The following is a 19,205-nucleotide window of genomic DNA, read 5'->3' as shown; positions in this document are numbered from 1 at the left end:
TGTTGAAAGCCCAAAACAGACAGTTTTTTTCTGTCTGTTTGTTTTGGTTTTTGATGGTACTGGGGATAGAACCAAGGGCCTCACACATAGTAGACAAGCACTCTTAGACTGAGCTACAACCTCAACTCAGAGAATATATTTAAAGCAGAAGTGGTTCCTTATGTACAGAGCTCCTCAATAAAATTAACAATTAATTTCTCCCCAGAAATCTCCAGAAAGCAGTAGGATAACATATCTAGAGTCCTAAAAGGAAAAAAAAAAATCATCAAAAGAATTCTGTTGCCTTCAAAAATAAAAGAAAGAACCAGGCGCAGTGGGGCACACCTATAATCTCAGCAGCTCAGGAAGCTGAGTAAGGCAGGAGGATCGTAAGTTCAAAGCTAGCCTCGGCAAAAGCAAGGCGCTAAGCAACTCAGTGACACCCTGTCTCTAATAAAATATAAAATAGGGCTATGGATGTGGCTCAGTGATTGAGTGCCCCTGAGTTCAATCCCCAGTACCCTTTAAAAAAAAAAAAAAAGAATAAAAGAGAGGGGGCTGGAGCTATGGCTCAGTGATAGAGGACTCACCTAGCACGTGAGACACTGGGTTTGATTCATATAAATAAATGAATAAAATAAAAATCAATCAAAACTGGAAATCCATATGCAACAATATGAAATTAAACCCCTATCTCTCTCCATGCACAAAACTCAACTCAAAATGGATCAAGGACCTAGGAATTAAACAATTTACTCTGCATCTAATAGAAGAAAAAGTAAGCCCTAATCTTCATGACGTGGGATTAGGCCCCAACTTCCTTAATAAGAATCAATAAATGGGATGGATTCAAACTAAAAAGTTTTCTCTCAGCAAAAGAAACAATCTGTGAGGTGAACAGAGAGCCTACATCCTGGGAGCAAATTTTTACCCCTCACACATCAGATAGAGCACTAATCTCTAGGGTATATAAAAAAACTCAAAAAGCTAAACACCGAAAAAACAAATAACCCAATCAACAAATGGGCCAAGGACCTGAACAGACACTTCTCACAAGAGTATATACAATCAATCAACAAATATATGAAAAAATGCTCATCATCTCTAGCAATCAGAGAAATGCAAATCAAAACTACTCTAAGATATCATCTCACTCCAATCAGAATGGAGCTATTACGAAGACAAACAACAAGTGTTGGCAAAGATGTGGGGAAAAAGGTACACTCATACATTGCTGGTGGGACTGCAAATTGGTGCAGCCAATTTGGAAAGCAGCATGGAGATTCCTTGGCAATCTGGGAATGGAACCATCATTTGGCCCAGCTATTCCTCTCAGACTTTTCCAAAGGACTTTTCCAAAGTCCTTTTCCAAAGGACTTAAAAACTGCATACTACAGGGACACGGCCACATTAATGTTTATAGCAGCACAATTTACAATAGCTAAACTGTGGAGCCAACCTAGATGTCCTTCAGTGGATGAATGGATAAAAAAAAAAGTGGCATATATACACAACGGAATTTTACTCAGCATTAAAAAGAACAAAATCATGGCATTTGCAGGTAAATGGATGGCGCTGGAGAAGATAATGCTAAGTGAAGTTATCCAATCCAAAAAAAACAAATGCTGAATGTTTTCTCTAATATAAGGAGGTTGACTCATAGTGGGGTAAGGAGGGAGAGCATTCGAGGATTAGATTAATCTAGATAGGGAAGAGGGGTGGGAGGGAAAGGGAAGAGGCAGGAGATTAGCAAGGATGGTGGAGTGTAATGGACATCATTATACAAAGTTACACATATGAAGACTTGAATTGGGTGTCAACATACTTTATATACAAACAGAGATATGAAAAATTGGGGTATGTGTGTATTAAGAACTGTAATGCAAAAAAAAACTAAGTACATATATAAAGGCATAAATTGACGTGAACATACTTTATATAACAGATATGAAAAACTGTGCTCTATATATGTAATAAGGATTGTAATTCATTCCACTGCTGTCGTGTATTTAAAAAATAAAATAAAATAAAAAAAAACACTGAAGATCTAAATAATTGGAAAAACATCCCTTGTTGATAAATTTTCTAATGGTTAAAATGATAACACCACCCAAGGAGATTTATAGATCAAATACAATATCAAAATTCCAACAGTATTTTTTTAAACAGAAATTGAAAAATCCATCCAGAAATTCATATGGAATCTTAGGGAACCTAAATAGCCACACACTCTTGAAAAATGAACTAAGCTGAAGAAATCACATTTTGTAATTTTAAAACTCATTACAGGGGGACTGGAGTTGTGGCTCAGCAATAGAGCGCTCACCTAGCACGTGCGAGGCCCTGGGTTCGATCCTCAGCATCATGTAAAAATAAATTAATTAATTAAAGATATTGTATCCAACTACAACTTAAAAATAAATATTAAAAAAAAAAAAACTCATTACATGTGCATTATATGTGCAAAGCCCCAGAGTTCAATCCTCAGCAGGAAACAAAAAACAAGAACCTCACTGCAAAGCTACAGTAACTGAAACAATAGGATGCCAACATAAATAAATACATAAAAGAACAATGGAATACAATAGAAAGCACAGAAATGAACTCTGACATATCTGAACATTTGATTTTAGAAAAGGGTGCCAAACACATTCAATGGGGAAAAGACAATCTTTAATAAATGGTCCTGGGGAACCTGGATAACTCATCATATACAAAAATTAACTCAAAGGACATAAACATAAAAGCTAAAAATGAACTAAAAATATAAAACTTTTAGAAGAAAATGTAGAGGAAAAGCTTCATGATATTGGTTTGGGCGATGACTTCTTGGACATAACACCAACAAGCACAGACAACAAAACACAGATAAACTGAACTTCATCAAAATTAAACACTTTTAGAACTCAGGATGTGGCTCAGAGGTAGAACACTTGCTTAGCATGTGCAAGGACCTCGGTTTGATCCCCAGCACTACAAAAAAAAAAAAAATTTTTTTTTTCAGAGTTAGGAACTGAACACAGGACCTTATATACATCCTTAGTTCAGAGAAAATATATGCAAACCATACATTTCATAACGGGCCAATATTCATAACATAAAGTACTTCTACAACAAACAAAAAAAACCCAACAATCCAACTCAAAAGTGGGCAAACTAAGCAACTCAGTGAGAAGGGCAAAGGAATCGAACAGACATTTTCCCAAAGAAGATTCACCAATGGTAACAAAATGTAAAAGATGCTCAATGACATTAGTTATTAGGGAAACGCAAATCAAAACCATGAGAAACCTCTTCACCCTCATGTTACATAAAATAAAAATCAGAAATAAGTGTTAGCAAAAATGTGGAGAAATATTAACACTTGTGCAATGCTGGTGGGAATGAAAAAAGATATGACTACGGAAAACTCAAAAAGCTTAAGCATACATGCTAGGGATTGTAGCTCAATAGTAGAACGCACGCTTAGTATACTTAAGGACCTGGGTTCAACCCCAGCATCACACACACAAAAAAAAGCTAAACAAAGACTTACTGTATGATTCAACCATTCTACCTTTAGGTCTGTATCCAAAAGAAATGGGGCTGGGAGTGTAGCTCAATAGTAGAGCATTTGCCTAATAACATGTGCCAGACCTTGGGTGCCATCCCTAGTACCTGAGTTAGAGAGGAATGAAATTCTAGTAATGTACATTACACAGATGAACTTGGAAAACACTTTCCTAAGTAAAATAAGCCAGACACTAATAATTTCACTTTCATGAAATATATAGAACAAACCAGGTGTGGTAGGGCAAGCCTATAATCCAAGCAACTGGGGAGGGCAAAACAAGAGGATCTCAAGTTCAAGACCAGCCTTAGCAATTTAGCAAGACCCTGTCTCAAAATAAAAAATAAAAAGGTCGGGGGATGTAACTCAGTGGCAAGTGCTTCTGGGTTAGATCCCCAGTACCGAAAAAGAAAAAAAAAAAAAGAAAGAAACAAAGAAATACATAGTAGATTTAGAGGTTACTAGGAGGTACAGGAAAGGAAAATGGAGCATTTTTATAATGGATACAGAGTGTCTATTTTAGATAAAAATGTTCTCAAACAGCCATAATGGTTACACAACATTTGAATGTATTTATTAATGCCTGTATATTATATAACGGAAAGTGATTAAAAAGCTGAATTTTGAGGCCAGAGTTGTGGCTCAGTAGTAGAGTGCTTTCCTAGCATGAGTGAGGCACTAGATTTGATCCTCGGCACCACATAAAAATAAACAAATAAAATAAAGGTATTGTGTGTCCATCTACAACTAAAAAAAATAAAAATTAAAAAAAGGCTCAATTTTGCCCAGGCATGGTGGCGCTCCCCTATGATCCCAGTGGCTTGGGAGGCTGAGGTGCTAAGCAACTCTGTGAGATCCTGTCTCCAAATAAAATACAAAATAGGGCTTGGGATGTGGCTCAATAATTGAGTGCCTCTGAGTTCAATCCCTGGTATCACCCCTCCAAAAAAGCTCAATTTTATTATGTGTATTTACCACAATAAGATGTTCAATTATAATAGCATCAAGAAATCTAGTATCTTGGAATAATAGGTAAATAGATCAATGAAAGAAAACAGATTTCAGAAACAGGCCCACATATACATAGTCAATTGGTTTTCGGTTTGGGGTATATATTTGTTTTTGGTACTGAGGACTGAACCCAGGGGCACTTTACCACTGAGCTATACCCCCACTTCTTTTTATGTTTTATTTGAGTCAGCAACAGGGTCAGTTTCTAAGTTACCGAGGGTCTGTCTGTCTTAACTACAGGGGCTTGCCTTGAACTTGAGAATCAAGATGTGTAGTTTTTGTTTTGTGGTAGTAGGGATTGAACCCAGGGTTTCATACACACTAGGCAACCACTGAGCCACATCCCAAGCCCTACAGTCAACTGCTTTTTTTTGACAAAAATATCAAAGCAAACCAATGGGGAAAGAAAATTTTGGTGGTTTTAAACTATGTCATTTTTTTTAAACATTCTTTCTTCCAAAAGGTGGAGCCCCCCCTTTTTCTTGACTTAGTAACTCAATTTGAATGAAAAGAATACAGCAGCAGGGCATGGTAGAACATGCCTATGGTCTCGGCTGCTCCTAGATACTTGGGAGGCATAGGCAGGAGAATCACTTGAGCCCAGAGTTCAGGGGCAACGTGGACAATACAGAAAGATGCTATGAGAGAGAGGAAGGGAGGGGAGGGGAGGGGAGGGAGGGGGGGAGGGAGACAGGGAGGGAGAGAGAGGGAGGGAGGGAGGGAGAGAGAGAGAAGAGAAAGAAGAGAAGAGAAGAGAAGAGAAGAGAAGAGAAGAGAAGAGAAAAGAAAGAAAAGTGCAAGTGTATGACCAGTTCATAAGAAGCATCATGGCTTATTCCCTACTCTGTCTTGAATCATTTGTTCTGCAGAAGAAATGACATGCCATGAGGATACCCAGAGCCTTATGTTTGAGGCAGGCACAGGTATAAACTGAGACCTCCAGCCAACAGCTATGTGAGCAAGTCATCTTCCAAACAGATCCTCTAGCCCCAGCTAAGCCTTCATATGACTGCAGCCCCAGAAGACATCTTGACTGCAATTTTATAAGACTGTGAGCCAGAACCACTCAGCTAAACTGTTCCCGAATTCCAACTCTCAGAAACAAAAGTAATGTTTCCTGTTTTAAACTACTATGTTTGGGACAAATGTGTTACACAGCAACAGATAACAAATGTGTCTTTTCAACAAGTGTTGCTGGTACTGGAACAATCAGATATTGGTGGGGGTGGGGGGGAGGAGATGAATGCAATCCCAATCTCACCAAACACACAAAAACTAATTTAAGGTGGATCAGAGACCTAAATGTAAAAGCTCAAATTATAAAACTTCTAGGTAAAAACAGATGATTTGTATTACCTGACTTAAAGACCTACTAGAATTCTTCAAGATCTAGAGATAGGCAAGGATTTTCAGACATAACCACAAAAAAATTGATAAATCAGACTTCATCAAAATTGAAAACATCTGATCTTTAAAATGTAACAAAAACAAAAAAAAAGTGCCAGGCAAGGTGGTGCACGCCTATAATCCCAGTAGCTCAGGAGACTGAGACAGGATCACAAGTTTAAAGCCAGCCTCAGCAACGGCAAAGCACTAAGCAACTCACTGAGAAAGGTCTCTAAATAAAATACAAAAAAGGCCCGGGAATATGGCTCAGTGGCTGAGTGCCCCTTAGTTCAATTCCCAGTAACAAAAAATAAAATAAAATAAAAATAAATAAATAAAAAAAAAGGCAAACCACCATGAACTGAGAGAAAATAATCACAAAACACTGAATAGTACCCAGAATACATAAAGACCTTCTAAAACAGTACTAATTTTTTAAAAATCAGGTTTTTTTTAAATGGGCAAAAGATTTAAATAAATATATCACAAAGAAAAATAATACAAATTCAGGGGTTGAGCAAGGTAGCAGCATGTCTGTAATTCCAGCAACTCAGGAGCCTCATGCAGGAGGATCATAAATTCAAGGCCAGTCTAGGCAATTTAGCAAGATGTAGTCTCTCAAAAAATTAAAAAAAGATTGGGGTTGTGGCTCAGAGGTAGAGCGCTCAACTACCATGCATGAGGCACTGGGTTTGATCCTCAGCACCACATAAAAATAAAGATATTGTGTCCACCTATAACTAAAAAATAAATATTAAAAAAAAAAAAGATTGGGAATGTCAAGCATGGTGGTACATATCGGTGGTAATCCCAGCAACTCAGGAGACTGAGGCAAGAGGATTATTAGTTCAAAGCCAGCCTCAGCAATTTAGCAAGCCCTGTCCCCTCCCCCCGCCCCCACCCCCCCCAAAAAAAAAAGAACTGAGGATGGGGCTCAGTGGTAAAATACTTCTGGGTTCAATCCTTGGTACCACAAAAAAAAAAAAAAGAAAAAAAAAAGTATGGGAAAACATGCTTATCATCATTAGTAGTCAATTAAAACTACAGTTATATATTACTATGCTATTACCAAAATGGTTAAACACTGGGGCTATAGGTTAGTGGCAGAGCACTTGCCTAGCATGTGTGAGGCACTGGGTTTGATCCTCAACACCACATAAAAATAAATAAATAAAGGTATTGTTTCCAACTACACCTAAAAAATAAATATTAAAACAAAAGAAAGGCATTCTGTCCATCTACAACTACAAAAAAATTTTTAATTAAAAACACTGACAATATACTAAATGTTGTTGAATATGAAGAACAGCTACAACTTTCATATTATTGGTGGGAGTATAAAACATTTTGAAAAAGGTGTTAAACTTTCTTATAGAAGTAGACATATTATAAAAAAAAAATTAAAAAAAAAAAACTTGTAGAAAAGAGTTAGTTCACAGAAGTTTAACTCATATGTCAAACACAGGAAACAGCCTGGATTCCATAAACAAGAGCTTAAACAAACTGAATGCTTATGCAATGACATGCTATACAGCAATAAAAAGAATTAAACTGATTCAATAGCATGAATAAAATTAAAGCAGCATACTGTACAAAAGTATATGAATGCATACGAATGTGTAAGAGTACGTACAGTATGATTCCACTTTTATGAAGTTTTAGAACAGTACAAACTAAACTCTGATGAGGAAAAAACAGAGAATAGGTTATCCCTGGCTAGAATATAATGGCAGTTTAAACCAATCCCTATATTAAAGAAAAGAGGAGCCTGATCAGAAAAATGCTTATTATTGTATTATTAAGCTGTTCATTTAACTTTAATAATAGAGTTTGTCAGTTATTACTATATTGCCTCCAAACTCAACCCATCACTGCCCTGAACAAAAATGGGGATGAAGTGGGCTGGGGTTGTGGCTCAGCAGTAGAGCACTTGCCTAGCATGTGCAAGGCCAAGTTCGATCCTCAGCACCACATATAAATAAATAAAGATATTGTATTCAACTACAATTAAAAAATAAATATTTCAGGGCTGGGGATGTGGCTCAAGTGGTAATGCGCTCGCCTGGCATGCACGGGGCATTGGGTTCGATCCTCAGCATCACATAAAAATTTAAAAAATAAAGATGTTGTGTCCACCGAAAACTAAAATAAATAAATATTTTTTAAAAAATAAATAAATATTTCTTTAAAAATGGGGATGAAACCATCAAATATTTTCCCCTTGTTGGCTTATGTTAAGGCTTATCAATAGAGGACATTAGAGGGATGATAATGTAAAAGAAGTTTCTCTACCTTGTTTCACTATGCTCCTCTCACCAGGCCCCCATCAACTCAGTAAACTCTCCTGACACACAGCCACTGCTCAGCCTCTGATTCCCACAGTACAGAAGCCACCAGTTTCCTGATACCCCACTCAAGCAGTTTCAAGACAAAGAACTTTCAGTGATAAATATTGTAAATGGCTTTCTCCAACATCCTAGAAAGTAGACTTACAGCAATTTCTAGAGGGTTGACTTCTAACATCCCTCTACTATCAAGCCACACTCTTAGTTCTTGTTATTTAATCCAATTCTATTCTATTTATTTATTTATTTAGTGTGTATGGTATGGGAATTTAACTGAGAGGCACTCTACTACTAAGCTACAGTCCTAGCCTTTTTAAATTTTTACCTTGAGACAAGATCTTGTTAACTTGCCCAGGCAGACCTCAAACTTGCAATCCCCCTACCTCAGCCTCCCAAGTCACTGAGATTACAGGTGTACACCACCATGCCCAGTGTATTCATCATATTTTCTATGCTAATGAACTCACTTTAATTTTTGCTGCACTGTCACGAGGGGGCATGGGGGAGAAACAGTGAACCAAAATGGCCTATGTATATCCTGTGCTTACCTGAAATATCTAGTGTGCTGCTTGGCCCTGACCCATACAACATCCTCCAACTGAGTGCAAGTCTTTATAAACAGGTATCAGAATAAACTACCAAACCAATTTTTTTTTGTCCAAATAGCAATTATAAAGTCACCAAATTAATTAGGAATCATATTAAATTAAACCCAAAAAAACTATAAAAAAATAATTCATTGCTGGGTGTGGTGGCACACACCTGTAATCCCAGTGGCTCAGGAGGCGGAGACAGTAGAATCCTGAGTTCAAAGCCAGCCTCAGCAACAGCCAGGTGCTAAGCAACTCAGTGAGATCCTGGCTCTAAATAAAATACAAAACAGGGCTGGGGATGTGGCTCAGTGATTGAGTGACCCTGAGCTCAAATCCCAGGTACCAAAAAACAAAGAATTCATGCTGGGAACAGTGGCACATGCCTATAATCCCAAAGGCTCAGGAGGTTGAAGCAGGAGGATCAAAAGTTCAAAGCCAGCCTCAGCATCTTAACAAGACCCTGAATCTAAACAAAATATAAAAAAGGGTTGGTGATGTGGCCCAGTGGTTGAGTGCCCCTGGGTTCAATCCCCAGTACCAAAAAAAAAAAAAAAAAATATTTGTATAATCCAATATAAAATGAGGGTTGGGGTTGTGATTCAGTGGTACAGTGCTCACCTAGCATGTGTGAGGCCCTGAGTTCGATCCTCAGCACCACATAAAGATAAATAAATAAAGGTACTGTGTCCATCTACAACTAAAAAAAAATATTAACATATATATATATATATATATATATATAAAACACATATATATAACATATATAATTATATGTATATATAAAAATATATAAACTGAATGCCTACAAAGAGTCAGACTGTATATATTATACTACTATATATTATATTAATATACTTAGTTCTTGCCTTCAAAGAACTAAGTCAGGATAGAGGGCAGGAAAAGATGAGATATTAACAAGCAATTTTAATAGAGTATAGTAATGATGTGATGAGTATAATAATACTGTGTCATCAACCAAAATGAAAAGTGGGGGTCAAGAAAGACTTCTTAAAGGGTATGGCATCTCAACTGAGATACGAAAGAACCGGAGTTAGCAAGAGGGGGAAAAAAACAAAAAGTGAAGATAAGAGCATGGACAAAGGCCCAAAAGGGAGAGAATGACTGTTACCTGAAACATCTGAAGCTGGAGGGTCAAGAGATATTTGACAGGAGCAGATGATGAAGTGTCTCAACTACCAAAATGAGAAGATGAGTCCTAACCCAAGTCACTGCAGAATTTCAACAAAAGATCGATGACTCATATTTGCACTGGCTATAATGCGGAATGGACTGATGTAGGCAAGGCAAGACTGCAACTGACAAACCAAACTATTCTCAATAAGTTTTGAAAAACTAAAGTAAGCCATAAGTTAACCACCTGACAAGCTTCCCTTTCATCTGATCAACTCTGAGGTAGGGAAAGTAGGTTTTTTGGTGTGTTTTTTTTAAGTGGTAGTTGGACATAATACCTTTATTTTACTTATTTATTTATTTTTATGTGGTGCTGAGGATCGAACCCAACACCTCGCAAATGCTAAGCAAGCACTCTACCGCTGAGCTACAACCCCAGCCCCAGGAAAGTAGGTTTCTTCAACCCAATATCACAAGAAAGTATAGACAAAAAAATCAGCTGACTTGATAAGTAAGGTTCCATAGCTAGAAAGCACTTAAAACACTATCATTCACTCTCCTTGCCAGGTTGCCAGGAAAGCACCAAGATCTGTCTTTTCAGTCTAGTCTAGAAAAGCAAATGTCAGGAGCTGGAGTTGTGGCTCAGTGGTAGAGTGCTTGCCTCACATGTGTGAGGCACTAGGTTCAATTCTCAGAACCACATATAAATAAATGAATAAAATAAAGGTTCAGCAACAACTTAAAAAAAAAAAAAGAAAAGCAAGTGTCACTTTGTATACGCAATACACACCTTATAAGATCATTTGCTCCGTTTACTGCCACTGCAAAATGATGTGGGAACCCCAAACCTTTCAAAGACAACACTCCACTTTTCCATACTGCAAGGAAGCAAAAGCCAGAGTGTGAGGAAGAGAAAATGAATGGTGAGGACACGAGCATTTCAAAACCAGGTGGCATTTGATTGTTTTGCAGTACTGGATATTAAACCCAGGTGCACTTTACCACTGAGTTACATTCCCAGCCCTTTTTATTTTTTTATTTATTTTAGACAGGATCTTGCAAAATTCCACAGGCTGGCCTCAAACTTGCAATCCTTCTGCCTCAGCCTCCAGGCTGGACTTAATCCACAGTGTGTCCTTAAGAAGGTCACTTACTGGCCGGACGCAGTGGTTCTTGGAGATTGGGAGGCTAAGTCAGGAGGATCTAGAGTTCAAAGCCAGCCTCAGCAACTTAGGGAGGTTCTAAAGCAACTCAGTGAGACCCTGACTCTAAATAAAATATGAAAAAGAGCTGGGATGTGGCTTATTGGTTAAGTACCACTGAGTTCAATCCCTGGTACCAAAAAAAAAAAAAAAAAATCAGTTACTTTTTGCAGTTTTTAGTCAATATCTAAAAACTGAACATGAGCTGGTATGGTGGAGCATGCTGCAATCCTGGCAACTTGGGAGGCTGAAGCAGGAGGATGTCAAGTTCAAGACCCTGTCTCAAAATAAGAAAAAGAAAAAGAGAAAGAGAAAGAAGAAAAGGGGGAAAAAAAGAGGGGTGGAAATGAAATTTAGTGTAGAATTTCCCTAGGTTCATTACAAGGGGTGGGGGCAGGATTGATTTCCATAGGCAATAAGAGAAAAAGCGCAACATCTACATCCAGCAATAGTTATTTACATTAAAAATCAACTCAAAAGAGAGGGTTTATCCTCTTCCCCAAAGCTGAGCCTCTATGGGCTCCACCGACATTTAAGTCAGAAATTCAATTTTTTAAAATAAAAAGCTAAAGTAATGATAAATTAAAAAAAAAAAAAAAAAACTTACTGACATGGGGAGAAAGTACAGCAAAGTAAGATTGCAGTGTACCTGGGCCACTCACACAGTCTTCAGTGGTGACAGCAATCACATTGGCTACAAGGATCAAAGGGTACTACTACCAAAGGGCTCTTAATTAGCAGAGAGGAGAAACAAAGTCCCCTGGCTGATTTTCATGATTTATTATTCATATCAACAGCTGCAGAAACAATTAACCAAACATTTTTGTAATGAAGGATTTTATCTTAATTTTGGGTTGAACAACAACTAAAAATCTTAACTGCTCTGGGGCTGGGATGGTGGCTCAGTGACAGAGCACTTGCCTAGCATGTGTGAGGCCCTAGATTCGATCCTCAGCACCACATATAAATAAATAAAATAAAGGTATTGTGTTCACTTACAACTGAAAAAAAAAAAATTTTACCTGCTCTGTTCAAAGGTTATGATCCCATTCCCCCCGCACCCCGGCCAGTACTGGGGATTGAATCCAGGGCACTCTACCACTGAGGTAAATCTTCAGTCCTTTTTATTTTTTGAGACAGGGTCTTGCTAAATTGCCCAGGCTAGCCTGGAACTTGTGATCCTCCTGCCTCAGCCTACTAAGTGGCAGGGATTACAGGTATAATTCTGCACCCTGCATTCTAATTCTTGAAAAGACAAAACTCCTAAAGAAATGGTTTTGATTTATTTTTATCACTTCTAAGTTCTTTTACCTAAAAGGAATTTATGATACTTTATTGGTATGTTCATCATATTAACCCTCAGATTCTTAGGATTTTTATCATCAAGAAGTTTTAGAGATGTGGGTGTAGCTGAGTGGTAGAGTGGTTTGCCTATCACACATAAGGCCCTGGGTTCCATCCCCAGCACACCACACACACGTTTTACCAACAGGTACAAAATGTAAGCTCCTTTACATGACATGGGTCAGGATTTCATTTAGAGCTACAAAGATTGTAATAAAGCTTGTACAACAGCATAGACTACATTTTCCCAGGAAAAACAATTACCTCTCCATAGCCCAGTTTCCCAGCTATCACCCAGGGTACAAAGCTTTTTAAAATAAAAAGTTACCTACATTTAATACATGAAAAAACTAAGCCAGGCATGGTGGCACATGCCTGTAATCCCAGTGGCGTGGGAGGCTGAGGCAGGAGGATCTTGAATTCAAAATCAACCTCAGCAAAAGTGAGGTGCTAAGCAACTCAGTGAGACTCTGTCTCTAAATAAAATATAAAATAGGGCTGTAAATGTGGCTCAGTGGTAGAGGGCCCCTGAGTTCAATTCTTGATACCCACCCACCCCAACACACACACACACACACACACACACAAAAAAAAAACTCCGCTGGCAGTATATCTGTGTTAAAAAACTTGCTGAGCATGTGTGAGGACTAACCATTACAAAAAAAAAAAAAAAAACTGAAAAACTAAAGCACACAGAATATAAGCAAATAAAGGCTAAAGCAGAAAAAGGAGACAGCTATATATGGCCTACCTTATAACAGATTCTGAATCTAAACATCCATCTAAATTCAAGACAAATATAAAGGCCCAGTTTTCAAAGTTAAAAACAACTTTCAGCTGGGCATGGTGGTGCACACCTGTAACCCAACAACTGTGAAGCTGAGGCAGGCAGGTTGCAAATTCAAGGACAGTCTTGGCAACTTAATAAGACCCTAATTCAAAATAAAAATTAAAAAGTTGGAGCTGGGGTTGTGCTCAGTGGTAGAGCATCTGCCTCATGTGAGGCACTGGATTCAACCCTCAGCATTACTTAAAAATAAATAAATAAAATAATGGCATTGTGTCCATCTACAACTAAAAAAAAAAAAAAATTATAAAGGGTTTTGTTCGGTTGTAGAGCACCCCTGGAAAATGAATGAATGAAAAAGGGGAAAAGAGCTTTCCTTTAATATAAAAATAATTTTTAAAAACCTTTTCATGGGGCTGGGATTGTGGCTCAGCAGTAGAGCGCTTGCCTAGCCCGGGCGGGGCCCAGGTTCGATCTTCAGCACCACATAAAAATAAAGGCATTGTGTTGTGTCCATCTACACCTAAAAAATAAATATAAAAAAAAAAACTTTTCATTTTGGGGCTAGGGTTGTGGCTCAGTGGTAGAGTGCTTGCCTCGCATGTGTGCGGCCCTGGGTTCAATCCTCAGCACCACATAAAAACAAATAAATAAAATGAAGGTATCTTGTCCAACTACAACAAAAAATAAATCTTTAAAAAAAAAAAAAACTTTTCATTTTAAGGAAAACCCAAACATCAAGATCTATTTTGTATTAAAAAAAATTAATTTCATGGATGTTTATAACAACTTTATTCTAAAGTGCCAAAAGTTGGAAGCAACCAAGATATCCTTCAATGGATAAATGCATACACTGTAGTACACAGACAATGGAATATTATTCAGGGCTAAAAAAAAAAAAAGAATGAGCCATTAATCCAAAAGAGTTGGAGTAACCTTAAATGCATATTTCTAAGTAAAGGGGTCAATCCTAAAAAGTCTACATACTGTATAATTTCAACTATATGACATTCTGGAAAAGACAAAACTATCTCCATAGTTTTAAAAAGAAACCAATGGTTGCCAGGGGTTAGGAGGAGAGACCAATGCACAGGTGGAATATAGAGGATTTTTTAAGGCAGTGACTATATTCTCTATAATACGATAAAGATGAATACATGTCTTTGTACACTAGTCAAAAGTCACAGAATGTACAGTAAAAATGAATCCTAATGTTAACTATGAACTTTGAGTGATAATAACCAGACAATGCAGATTCAGAATTGTAACAAATCTGGTACATCTAGCACATGGGAACTCTGTACTTTCCATTCAATTTTTCTGTGAGCCTAAAACTGCTCTAAAAAGTAAAACCTATTAAGAAAATTCTTTAAATGTTCTAACTTTTTATCTGGGTGATCATTACAAAAATATATACACGTTTAAAAAAAATCACCAAATTTTGGGTGCTTTGTATGTATTTTTGTGTCTCAATAAGAGTCATTTAAAAAGAAAACAAAAATCCAACAAGACAAACTAATCATTTGAGGGAAGAAAAAAATCAGTGCTTAAATGAACACTCCAAGACAGAACTCTCTATCATGACAAAACATGGGTGCTGTCTAAGCACTGATATGCCCTGGCTGAATATCTTCATCTGTTTCCTCAAATGTAAAATGTCAGGCACGCACTCTACCACTGAGCCTCAACCCTTCAAATGTAAAATCAGTGTCCCACATACACACAATATGTAACCTTTTTAAAAAATATTTTTTAGTTGTAGATAGACACAATACCTTTATTATTCTGAGGATCGAACCCAGTACCTCACCCACGCTAGGTGAGTGCTCTACCACTGAGCCACAACCCCAGCCTAACAATATATAACCTTTTATGTACTTGTCTTATAGGGCATTAGAATAGGAATTCCTTCTGACTTAATTATTCAAAAGAAAAAACATGCAGACCAGGAAATAAAGATACCTATCAAATAAAAGGAATATTATATGTCAATTTTCTTCCAATAAACTATTTTAACTGAATTAAAAGCAAAATAAAGACATTTAAAATGTTTAATAAAACATCCTCTAGAAAAACAGTATTGAAAGAATAAATTTCTTTTTTTTTTTTTTTAAATATTTATTTTTCAGTTCTCGGCAGACACAACATCTTTGTTTGTATGTGGTGCTGAGGATTGAACCCGGGCCGCACGCATGGCAGGCAAGCGCGCTACCGCTTGAGCCACATCCCCAGCCCGAAAGAATAAATTTCTTACTTCAACCAACTCCTATGTGAAAGTTTTCTCTTACATACCTTCTCCAAAAAAAGTCATCTCATCAGCCCCATAAGAATCAATTTTAACCACACAAGATGGAACACATCTGTAATCCCAGTGACTCAGGAGGCCGAGACAGGAGATCACAAGTTCGAGGCCGGCCTCAGCAACTTAGTGAGATCCTGTCTCAAAAATAAAAAAGGCTGGGTATGTAGCTAGTTCAGTGGTAAAGTGCCCCTGAGGTCAACCCCCAGGACCAAAAAAAAAAAAAAAGAAGGAAGAATCAATTTAATATTTAATTCCTTCAGAGATTCTGATAACCAAGCTTTTTTTTCCCTTGTAGTTGTAGATGGACAACATGTCTTTTGTTTATTTTTATGTGGTGCTAAGGATCAAACCCAGTGCTAGGCAAGCACTCTGCTACTGAGCTACAGCCCCAGCCCTCCAAGTTCTTAACTATATGAAGAAACTAGTCACTGAACACTGGCCCAAGAAGTCAATAGTGAAACAGAATGAAATATTCCAAACTATCCTAATAAACAACCTGTCAAAATGACCTTTAATAAAACTGGGATTTAAGTATGAACAGCCATCTTATCTGCACCTCCCAGAAATTAAAATCCATAACACTTAAGTAAGGGTTCTTTGACACAAAAGACTATTCACAGTCAATTCTCCTTATCAATGGTAATTATGTTCTATAAAGCACTAAGTACACTGAGTTATCCAATACTGAGTGAGCTACTGCACCAAAAAGAAATAAATGGTTAAGTTCTTCCAAATCACTGATCACACCACAGCCTCACTCCCCAGTATGGGGGACTGAATCCAGGGGCCGTACATTCCCAGTCCTTTTAACTTTTTGTTTTGAGACAGGGTCTCACAAAGTTGCCCAGGCTGGCCTTGAATTTGCAATCCTCCTACCTCAGCCTGGGAGTACAGGCATGTGCCAACTAGTCACAACATTTTCATCAACCAATCAACATATAACTTTTTATGAATGTTTCTGTTTAAAGACTGCTTATTTGCCAGGCTCAATGGAGCATGCCTATAATCCCAGCGGCTCAGGAGGCTAAAATGCCTCAGCAACTTAGCAAGGCCCTATGCAATTCAGCAAGACTTTGTCTCAAAATAAGAAATACAAAAGGCCTGGGGATGTGGCTTAGTGGTTAAGTGTCCCTAGGTTCAATCCTTGAAAATTAAATAAAGTCTGCTTATTTAATAGATATTACTGATTTAATTAATACTGAACTCATAGTCAAGAGTACTACAACTCATGCTGGAATAAAACTCACCTACCATATATATTATAAGGTATATCACAGCTTTCCTCTGCTTAGGAACATCAAATAGCACACTAGGGAGCCATTTCAAGCACTGTAATCTCCAACCAAAAAAAAAAAAAAAACCAAAATGCAAAAACAATAACAACAGAAGGACACTTATTTACAGAATGACAGCTGAAAAAAAGAGTTTCACCTTGTTTGAACTCAGCTGGGAACAGGCAACACCAAATTTTCCCCGCTCTGTACTTATCTATGAATGATGGAGAAAGCATTCAAAATATTGATTTTAAGGTTACAAATAAATTCTAGCAGGTAGGCTCACTCAAAAATTAAAGACTCCATGAAAAATGAAGATTGACTATATATTACGACTGCATTTATATGAAACTCTAAAAAATGCAAATTTAATCTACAAGGACAGAAAGATCAGTGGCTGACTGCCCAAGAAAGCAAGATGCAATGGACTGGAAAGAAGAGCAAGGAAACTTTTATGATGGAAGGGGTTGCAGAGATATATGGATTTGTCAACACTCACTGAAGTCGAAGAATACTAGAAATGAACATATATTACCATACCAAAATTATGCCTCAATAATATTCAAAATTTTATTTAAACAATGAAAGTGGCACAAACCTATAATCCCAGTGACCTGAGAGGCTAAAGCAGAGGATCACAAGTTTGAGGTCAGCCTCAGCAATTTAGTGAAGCCCTAAGCAACTTAGTAAGACCCTGTCTCAAAATAATAAATAAAAAGAGCTGCGGATAGTGGCACACACCTGTAAATCTCAGCAGCTCGGGAGGCTGAGGCAAGAGGATCACTGAGTTCAAAGCCAGCAATTTACCCCTAAGCAACTCAGTGAGATCCTGTCTCTAAATAAAATACAAAAAAGGGCTGGGGTAACTGGGGTTGTGGCTCAGTGATAAAGTGCTTGCCTCACATGTGTGAAGCCCTCGGTTCGATCCTCAGTACCACATATAAAATCAAATAAAACAAAATAAAAGTTATTGTGTCCATCTACAACTAAATATATATATATATATATATGCAGGCCTGGGATTGTGGCTCAGTGGTAGAGCGCTCACCTAGCATGTGCAAGTCCCTGGGTTCAAACCTTAGCACCATATAACAATAAAATAAAGGTATTGTGTCCAACTAAAAGATAAATATTTTTTTAAAAAAGAAAAAGGGCAGGGGCAGGAGAATGACTAGGGATGTGGCTCAATGATTAAGAGCCCCTGGGTTTAAAAAATAAAATATAAAGAAAAAGGGCTGGGGGGGACTGGGGTTGTGGCTCATTGGTAGAGCACTTGCCTTGCACATGTGAGGCATAAGGTTCGATCCTCAGCACCATATAAAAGTAAATAAATAAAATAAAGGTTCTATGTCCATATACAACTAAAACAAAAAAATTAAGAAAAAAGAAAAAGCCCAGCAGCTCAGTGGTTAAACATTCCTTGGTTCAGTCTTAGTACAAAAAAAAAGAGAGAGAGAGCTGGGGGATATAACTCAGTGACAAAGCTCCCCCCTGGGTTTAATCCCCAGATCCCTGATAACAAAAATTAAAATTAAAAAAAAAAAAAAATCAGACATCAGCAGGACATTTCTGGTCTGTAGGTGACAGGGTTTTGTTTTTTGTTCTGAATTTTTCTTTCTTTTTTTTTTTTATATTTGTAGATGGACAGAATGCCTTTATTTTATTTGTTTATTTTTATGTGGTGCTAAGGATCAAACCCAGTGCCTCACACATGCTAGGCAAGCACTCTGCCACTAAGCTATACCCCAGCCCAATGGTGTTTTTTTATATTTTGTTTTTGTGTGCGTTTGTGGTACTAGGGATCAAATGCAGGGCATTGCACATGCTCGGCAAGCACCCTGCCACTGAGCCACATTCTCAGTCCCAGATAGTTTTTTTAAAATCAGTAAAATGGCGCAAAAAATTGTTTTAAATCAGTGCCAAATTTAAAAATCAGGAAATGAACGAGACATCTATAGCTCCCATAATTGGGAAGGCTGAGGCAGGAGGATCACTTGAGAATAGTATTTCAAGGCCAGCTTAGGCATTCAAGTGAGTCCCCATCTCTTAAAAAATCAATAAATATCAGAAAATTTCACATTAAAATTCAAATTTCTGGTTTCAAAAATCACAAGTTCACTGATCCTTTTTATAAGGCATATACTTGATAGTTCACCCTGCTCACCACAACTCCCTACTACCCTTAGAATGTACTTCCTCATTCACTACCAACTGGCCTCTGAGGCAAATGCCATCCTTTACCAACACAGATGTTTACAATATATTTCTGACTGCAAAAAAGGTACAAATCAGAGCCAGGTG

At 37.5% G+C, this 19,205-nt stretch overlaps 1 protein-coding gene across 9 annotated transcripts in view; it reads right to left on the bottom strand.

Moving 5' to 3' along the window:
• Positions 1-19,205, bottom strand: part of Ip6k1 (inositol hexakisphosphate kinase 1) — a 66,958-nt gene that overhangs the window by 39,760 nt on the left and 7,993 nt on the right. The window contains exon 1 of one of the 9 annotated variants that reach the window (XM_058574893.1): positions 10,786-10,807. The exons of the other annotated variants lie outside the window; for them this stretch is intronic. The gene's annotated coding sequence lies outside the window, so the exon portion shown is untranslated. Of the gene's footprint in view, positions 1-10,785; positions 10,808-19,205 lie in introns of those variants that run through there. 9 annotated transcript variants of the gene reach the window in all.

This window comes from Marmota monax, unplaced genomic scaffold (assembly GCF_021218885.2).
Source record: "Marmota monax isolate L192 unplaced genomic scaffold, Marmota_monax_Labrador192_F-V1.1 WCK01_AAM20220418_F8-fsc00022, whole genome shotgun sequence".
NCBI classification, from domain to species: domain Eukaryota; kingdom Metazoa; phylum Chordata; class Mammalia; order Rodentia; family Sciuridae; genus Marmota; species Marmota monax.
The sequence above is the reverse complement of the archived record's forward strand: the minus strand, read 5'-3'. Positions and strand labels throughout refer to the sequence as shown.